We start from the raw sequence: 8,341 nt of genomic DNA on the forward strand, positions 1-8,341 counted from the left end.
GTACTCCTGGCTTTGAACTCGGTGCACGGCAGGTGCCCATTTCCCCCCTCACCTCCAGCCCTCTTGGTGGTGGGACAACCTTCCTAGTGGTCCTCCTCCTCCCTGCACAGTATCCCTAACACCCCTCTCCCCCACCTTCGCACCTGGGCCTCCTCTCAGCCCTCACTGCTCAGCAGCACTTGCTGCCCCGAGTGGAGCCGATTAGTTGCAAAGCTGGTGGTGTGTGGACAGCCACAGCCTCTTTCACTGGGGGAAGGGATGGGTGGAGTCTTTAGGAGAAGAAAGGGGGTGAACAGAAAGAGGACACAGCTGCCAAACTTCGCGACGTGCCGGGCGCTGACCACTGAAAGCCAAGCCTCCCCCAACTGCAGAGAGACTTGGCTAACAACAGTTTCCATTTATTCTTCCCCATCTCTCCCCAGACCCCTCTCATGCCGGAGAATTTTTCTAAGCAAAACGGACTGTCCACCGCTCCTCTGGATGGTGGCCAGGTGGCCAAGGAAGAAGGTCAATGACAGCAGAAAGAATAGAGGGATGCAGAAGGCATGTGATGGAGGCAGGGAGTGGAGACAGTACTTACTTCCCCGAAACGTAAGAGCTTGGTTTTCTCTGGACCCAGGGACCCATGGACTTGAACATGAGCCACAAGATGCCACCTCAGTCATGAGAGCAGGAGGGTGTGGAGCGTCTGCAGTGAATCCCACCTTCTAATCAGAACCACCCACCAGTGTAGAAGGCTCCAGCACGTGACGGAACTCTGGGACGTCATCTGCAAAATGGGGGTAAGTAGAACCTAGCTCCTAGAGCTGATGCAATCTCTAAAGGAAGAGAGGTGTGTGCAAAACTCAGTACAGACCCTGACATTCACTAAGTGGTCAGTGAGTGACGGCCATTATCTACTTGGTCAGAGAGAGACAAAGAGCGCCATCACATTCCCTGCGTCTTGACAACCCTGCCCAGTGCCTGAAGTGCCCTGCAGCGTCACAGGGACGGGGCTGGCCAGCTGGAGAAGCTGTGTGTGAAGCCGGACTGTTGTCTCTGGTCCCTCTGGTTAACATTCCACTCATCTGCAAGACGTAAGGAAAGAATTGCTTTACAGGACAGCTCTGCCCTTTTTTGCCCCCAAGGAAACTTCTGGTCTTTGAAAGCTAAGCTTTGTGCGCTTCTCCGGTTCATTTCCTTAGGGCTTCGCCCACTTCTGGGGAGTAGTCTCCCCGAACATCTGAAGATTTCCATTTTCTTTATTGCTTTGCCTCATCCTCCTCCGTTTTTCATATTCCTCTCCTCTTTTCCTGTCTAGCTAAAGCAAAGACTTGAGTCTTATTAACATTGCCAGCCCTGCACCTTCTCCACGGAGCACGTGGGTGTCAGGATATCATAACCCGGGTGTCACTCAAACCTTCTCTCTGCCTCAGGGTGTCACTCACACAGCACCGCGGACCTGAGCCGTAGTTGGTGGGAGTGAACATGAACCAGCGGCGTGCAAGGTGAGGAGGAGGGGTCTTAGAGAGGCGGTGGGGCGATGCCACCCTGGGCTCCAGCCAGTTCCACCACCCCCAGCCTTTGTCCAGCCCCGGATCTCTCCACAAGCACCCCCTTCCCTGGGGGAAGGAAGCGTTCCATCTCTTCAGGGTCAATACACCACCCACAGGGAGGGGACAGTGTCTACTGTGAGTGGCATTTTCAGACCGAGCCTGTGCCCTCCATCACTCCTGTTTAGCCAGGAAGCATTCCCTGCCACCCACCACCACCCCTTAGATCTCCGTCAAGGCAGCCATCGGCCTAACAGGTCACAAGTAGACCCGTCCAGATGCAGCCCTGCCTGACCCATCCGCTTAGGAGGAGAAGGGAGATCTGTGCTGTGCCCAGCAGGGATGGCCTTTCCAACCTCTGCAAGGCCATGTAGATCCACTCGGGAGAGAGGAAGGGAGAGAAGGGAAGGAGGGAAGCAAACAGAGAATTGAAGAGAGGCTCCTGGCGGCTAGAGTCAAAATCTGCAGGAGGTGCATGTGCACGCGATTCTCCAGAAGCCCCAGTGGTCAGGTGGGAAGGGGACTGACTCTGGCCACTGCTCACATATGCGGCCCTCCAGATCACCTTCTGCCACTGCCTTGCCCCATCTGGAGCCCCACTGGTGTTTGGTCCATTCCACAGACATTTATGAGGGGCCAACACCACGACAGTCACATCCCACCGTCCCACCTCTGTCAGCTTTGGGCCCACACACCGGAGGGCTCCCCAGATCTGACCCTTGTCAGCAATAAGCCAAGAGTGGCCAGATGGGTCCAGCGTACAGACGTGCCCTGGGGGGGCTGGAGGCCCTTTGGGAAGATGGGAGAGGAGACCAGGCCTGAGGCTGAGGGCGGCAAGCAGCTGGGTGAATGGGAATGCAGGGACAGGATATGAAGGCCAGGTGGGGGGCAGACCCGCAGGGGTGGGGAAGGCTCCAACAAAGGTGCCGCCAGGGCTGGAGACTGCAAAGTCTCAGGAGATCCTGAATGAAACTGTAGGCCACCACTCCCTACCCCTCTACCCAAGACCCCTGAATTAAGAACCTTCTGGGCTGAGCTGCGGGAAGGTAAGCGAGCTCCCCTGGTGCCAGCTGCGGGGGGCAATGCAGCCAGCCAGCCCTCTGACATTGCTAATGCAAGCATTTTATTCCTTTGGTCGGTGTTATCTTGTTTGTTGGCTTCCTTTCATTCTGTTTCTTTTCCCGTTTTTGGCTTCCTCATTAACATCATGTTCTACTAAGGATTATGTGCTTCAGAAGCTTAGGAAAAGGCCAGGAAGCCCGAGTAGGATATGGGCTTTAGGCAGCTGTGAAAGCGCCCTGGCCTTTCAGCCGGGTGGAATCATTTGTGTCTAGCGCCATCTTTTGGCCATTTCCCAAAACTGCAACTGACGGTACTAAAGTAAGGAGCCCGCTTGCCCTCAATGCTTGAAATCCTTTTTCTTTGCTGCCAGCTTAGGGAAAAGGCCAGTCCAACGTAGCAAAAAGTCTGAGCTGGAGAGCATTTCTTTATTTTTTTAAGTGGGCTCGGTGTCCGGTGTGGAGGAGCTTGAACTCACCACCCGAGGTCAAGAGTTGCATGTTCTGGGGCACCCAGGTGGCTCAGTTAAACTTCCTACTTCAGCTCAAGTCATGATCTCACAATTCACGAGTTGTGGTCCTGCATAGGACTCTGTGCTGACAGCGCGGAGGCTCAGAGCCTGGAGCGTGCTGCGAGTTCTGTGTCTCCCTCTCTGACTTTCCCCTGTGCTCTCTCTCTCTCTCTCAAAAATAAATAAACATTAAAAAGTTTTTTAAAAAGAAAGAAACGAGTTACGTGTTCTACAAATGGAGCCAGCCCGGCCACCCTGGAGACCATGTCTGGGTGAAACAACGTTTTAAATTTTTCAAGAGGTTATAGTAACAGTTACTGGGCCAGGAGGCAGGGTCAGGAACTGGTTTAGTCTTCTGCAAAACTGGAAGTTCTTGATGGGTAAGACACAGCACGTAGCTCAATCTTCATGTTAGCAAACACCTGGATAAAATCGTTTTTTTACATGTGAAAGCAACTCTGGGTTTTGACCTTAAGAAGAGCACGATGAGGAGGTTCCTGGGTGGCTCAGTGGATTGAGCGTCCAACTCTTGATTTCAGCTCCAGTCACGATCCCAGGGTCGTGGGATGGAGCCCCCCAACGGGCTCTGCACTGAGCGTGAAGCCTGCTTAAGATTCCCTCTCTCTCCCTCCTCCACTCTCCCCTGCTGGTGCACTCTCGCTCTAAAATAAAAAAATCGATTAGTTAATTTTCAAAAAAAGATTTTGTAGAGTGAATGGTAATTACATACAACAGGTCCTTATGAAACTATTTTAGATTTCACCTTCTGGTGTGATTTGCTGGGAGGTGTCCGGGCCATTCTCACTAACCATGAAAAAACCATGAGCTGCGGCACGACGGAATACTAGGTAGCCATAACAACAGGGAATGATGTGGAAAGATCTCCAAGCCCTATTGTCACATGCAAACGGTGCACAGTGCACTGCCATACACAAGTGTGGGCACGTGTGTGTCGGTGTATGAAGTAGACACAACTGAAAATTTGTGAAAGAGCACACAAGAAAGAATACACAATAACACTGGAGCCTTTGGGGAGGAGATCGGAGTGGCTGTGGACAGGATTGAGAGGGAGACTTTTGTACTAACTTTCAACTTTAAACAAATTTATTTTAAGTAAGTGTTTATTTTTTCAAAAGTATTCCAAGAAACAGCACCTGGCGCATGGAGGCTGGCCAGGAGCTGGAAGGGAAGCATTCTGTGGTGGACTATACGCAGAAAATAAAACACATTTTGTAGCGAGATTAGCAGCTTTCATGCATGCCTCTGCATTTGCTTCTCTTGTTATTCCGGGGCTTTTGGTAAGGTACTGTTTGCGCATTCCAGGCTTCTGTCAGCCATGTGGCAGGATTCAGCTAGCAATACCGAAAATGCTAAGATGTGGGTCCTGCCTTCAAAGAGTTTCCAGTTTCCTGAGGTCAAGAAATACATGTAACACCTTGCAATTAAAATTTTGTGATGAAAATTTTATCTATCGCGATGCGATAAACTGCCACCGAACCGAATGGCTTCAAACAATATTTTATTATTATCCCCTTATGTTCCAAGGGTTCACTGGGATCAGCTGGTGGTTGCAGTCTGAAGGTGGCTGGATTGGAGTCAGCTGAGGGTTCCCCTGGACTGGACATTGAAGATGATGTCTTCACTCACACGTCTGGCTCCACAGCTGGGTGCTGGCCCAACACCTCTCTCCATGTAGCCACTCCAGAGGGCTAGTTTGGCTTCCTCACAGCATGGCTGTCATAGCTGGTGAATGGCTTCTCCCAGAAGCTGTGAGGCTTCTTAAAACTCAGAAGTCATGCAGAGTCTTCTGTATTGGTCAAAAGTGAGTCACAGGGCCAGCCCAGATTCAAAAGGAGGGGACTATCCAGGACATGAATAGTAGGAGGCCTGGTTTATTAGAAGGTCATCTTTGGAGAATAGCACAGCAAAATAAGATAAAGACAAGGTACAATAGGACCCAGAACTTGATCCTGACTGACTGTCTCAGAGCTTATTCAAAACTAGAGCCTTTTCCAAACTATAAGAGAGTCTTAAATACAGAGAACAAACTGAGGGTTGATGGGGGCGGGCAGGGGAGAGGGGAAAATGGGTGATGGGCATTGAGGAGGGCACTTGTTGGGATGAGCACTGGGTGCTGTATGTAAGCAATGAATCATGGGAATCTACCCCCAAAACCAAGAGCACACTGTATACACTGTATGTTAGCCAACTTGACAATAAATTATATTTTTCCATGCTTTGGGGGGAAAAAAAAGCTTCTTGGAGGGTTATTATTCAGGACTTCAAATTTCACGCCTAGAAAAATTAGAAAACCAATCATTTAAACCTTGTTTCTCATTTACTGTATTAGAAAGACACCTGGCCCAAAAAAACTCACCTCAGAATCAACTTTATCCAGCTCAAAACTGAGGAACATCTGGAACATTAAGGAATCAAAATGCCCTTGGATAGCATGTGGCGGGCCTTCTGGGTATTGAAGCCACCACCCCCTCTTCTCTCCACAAAATGCAGACACGTATATACACACATCCTCTGGGAAAAGAATGGCTTTCTCGACCTGCTCCCTACCCTATTCACCCTGAAACAACACCATCACCCCTGCGGGGTTCTTGCTGTATCCAGAAATGGACCCAAATAATCAACAAGGAAGTTATATTGTAGTAAGCTTCATCCTTAGACTTCAGATATATATGATATAAACAGAATAGAATATAAATAGAATAACATCTTGTAGAACTATTAAAATTACATCTTTTAGGGGTGCCTAGGTGGCTTAGTCGGTTAAGCATCTGACTCTTGGTTTCAGCTCAGGTCATGATCTCACAGCTTGTGGGTTCGAGCCCCACATTGGGCTCTGTGCTGACAGCACAGAGCCTGCTTGGGATTCTGTCTCCCTCTCTCCCTGCCCCTCCCCTGCTCGCTCATTCTCTCTCTCTCCTGCTCTCTCTCAAAAATAAATAAACATTTAAAAATTTTTAAAAAGAATAATAAAATAATAACTTTTCAACAAGATTTAATGATGAGTAGGTGGTCACAATATGTTCTTAACTGAAGAAAGAAGGCACACAAAACTATCTACAGTATTTATAAACACAGGGGAAGAGATTAGTGGAAAATACACTGAAAACATTAACACTGATTCTCTCTGTTAAGACTATGGGAGACTTTTATTCTTTTTTTATTTTAAGTTCATTTCTTCATTTTGAGAGAGAGACAGTGCACGTGAGTGGAGGAGGGGCAGAGAGAGAGGGAGAAAGAGAGAATCTCAAGCAGGCTCTGCACTCACCGCACAAAGCCCAACACAGGGCTCGATCTCACGAACCATGAGATCATGACTTAAGCCAAAAATCAAGAATCGGAGGCTTAACCGACTGAGCCACCCAGGTGCCCCATTCTTTTTTTTAAGATTTTATTTTTAAGTAACCTCTGTGCCCAACATGAGGCTCAGACTCACAACCCTCAGATCAAGAGTTGCACGCTCTACTGACTGAGCCAGCCAGGTGCCCCGGGAGACTTTTATTCTTTATACATTTCTGTATTTTGTACAATGAACATACAGTCCTCTTATAATCAGGAAGAAACTCCACATATGCATATGTATCCACTTTGATCTCTCCTCTCACAATCCCCTTTCTTAATTCTCCCATTAGAATGTCCCCATGGACTCCAGTTTGAAGTGACAGCTTGACCAGGAGCTGTTAGGGCAGGAAATGGGATGTTCCGAAGTCCTCCCCAGGCTGACAACAGTCCCCTATTTGGATTCTGCTCTGGTTCTCAGTGTTGGTATCAAGGGTATACAAATGTGAGCTACTCATGAACCCGTGGGAGGGGCTGGAGTAAAGTGGTGGCATGTTGAAGAAAGCTGTGAAGGTGGTAATTTGAACAAAAGACATTTGACTGCTAAGAACAAGGCCAAGGGAAGAACAGAAGACAACAGCAAAAATAGAAGACGTGTCCTTTAGGAAGGTTTGCAGGTCATTCCACTCCACAGACTCCCTCTCAATGTTTGTACACTGCTGACTTCCTGCACCTCACAATGGCATCTGCTATTGTCATCACCATCGTCACCAGCACCGTCATCACCATCATCATCATCATCACCATCATCACCATCATCACCATCATCACTATCGTCACCATCATCACCACCATCATCATCACTATCATCACCATCATCATCATCACTATCATCACCATCATCATCATCACTATCATCACCATCATCATCACCATCATCATCATCACCATCATCACCATCATCACATCATCATCATCATCACCATCATCACCAGCACCATCATCACTATCACCATCACCATCATCACTATCATCATCATCATCACTATCATCACCATCATCATCACCATCATCATCATCATCACCATCATCATCATCATCACCATCATCACCATCATCATCACCATCATCACCAGCACCATCATCACTATCACCATCATCATCATCACCATCATCAACATCATCATCATCACCATCATCACCATCATCACCATCATCACCATCATATCATCACCATCATCACTATCACCATCACCATCATCACCATCATCACCAGCACCATCATCACCATCATCATTATCATCATCACCATCATCACCATCATCATCATCATCATCATCACCATCATCACCATCATCATCATCATCACCAGCACCATCATCATCATCACTATCATCACCATCATCACCAGCACTATCATCACCTTCATCACCAGCACCATCACCATCACCATCACTTCTTTAGTATGGCAGAGAATATATATTTCAACCCAGCTGCCCACAGCATCCATCGCAGTGAAATCCTAAAGCAGCACTTCCCAGAGTGTGTCCCTAGATCACCAATACATGACAGGCTCTGTCAAAGGCGGTGGGGGAAGAAGAGGGTCCCTGCCTGCCACACCCATTTCCCGAAGATGTATGGTGAGCACTGTCACACCTAAAACTCAGAAGCGGTGCAGTAAAAAAAAACAAAAAAACTTTTTTTTTTTTAACCAAATCTTACCCAAAACATCTTGGAAACTCAGAATCCTGTGGAACACATTTTAGGAAACACTACATTCTAAATAAAGTTATAGGCCTTGGGGCGTCTGGGTGGCTCAGTCAGTTGAGCATCTGACTTCGTGAGTTCGAGCCCCACATTGGGGTCTGCGCTAACAGCTCAGAGCATGAAGCCTGCTTCAGATTCTGTGTCCCTCTCTCTGTGTTCCTCTCCCTCTCGCACT

At 48.2% G+C, this 8,341-nt stretch overlaps 1 long non-coding RNA gene across 1 annotated transcript; it reads left to right on the forward strand.

Annotated features, from left to right (window-relative positions):
• The first annotated feature begins 1,112 nt into the window (after nt 1–1,112).
• LOC122227664 lies at nt 1,113–7,205 on the forward strand. The gene is made up of 3 exons (XR_006206183.1): nt 1,113–1,487; nt 4,648–4,924; nt 6,753–7,205. It is a non-coding gene; the product is annotated as an uncharacterized LOC122227664 (long non-coding RNA).
• Nucleotides 7,206–8,341: the final 1,136 nt, after the last annotated feature.

Source organism: Panthera leo, chromosome C1 (assembly GCF_018350215.1).
Source record: "Panthera leo isolate Ple1 chromosome C1, P.leo_Ple1_pat1.1, whole genome shotgun sequence".
NCBI classification, from domain to species: domain Eukaryota; kingdom Metazoa; phylum Chordata; class Mammalia; order Carnivora; family Felidae; genus Panthera; species Panthera leo.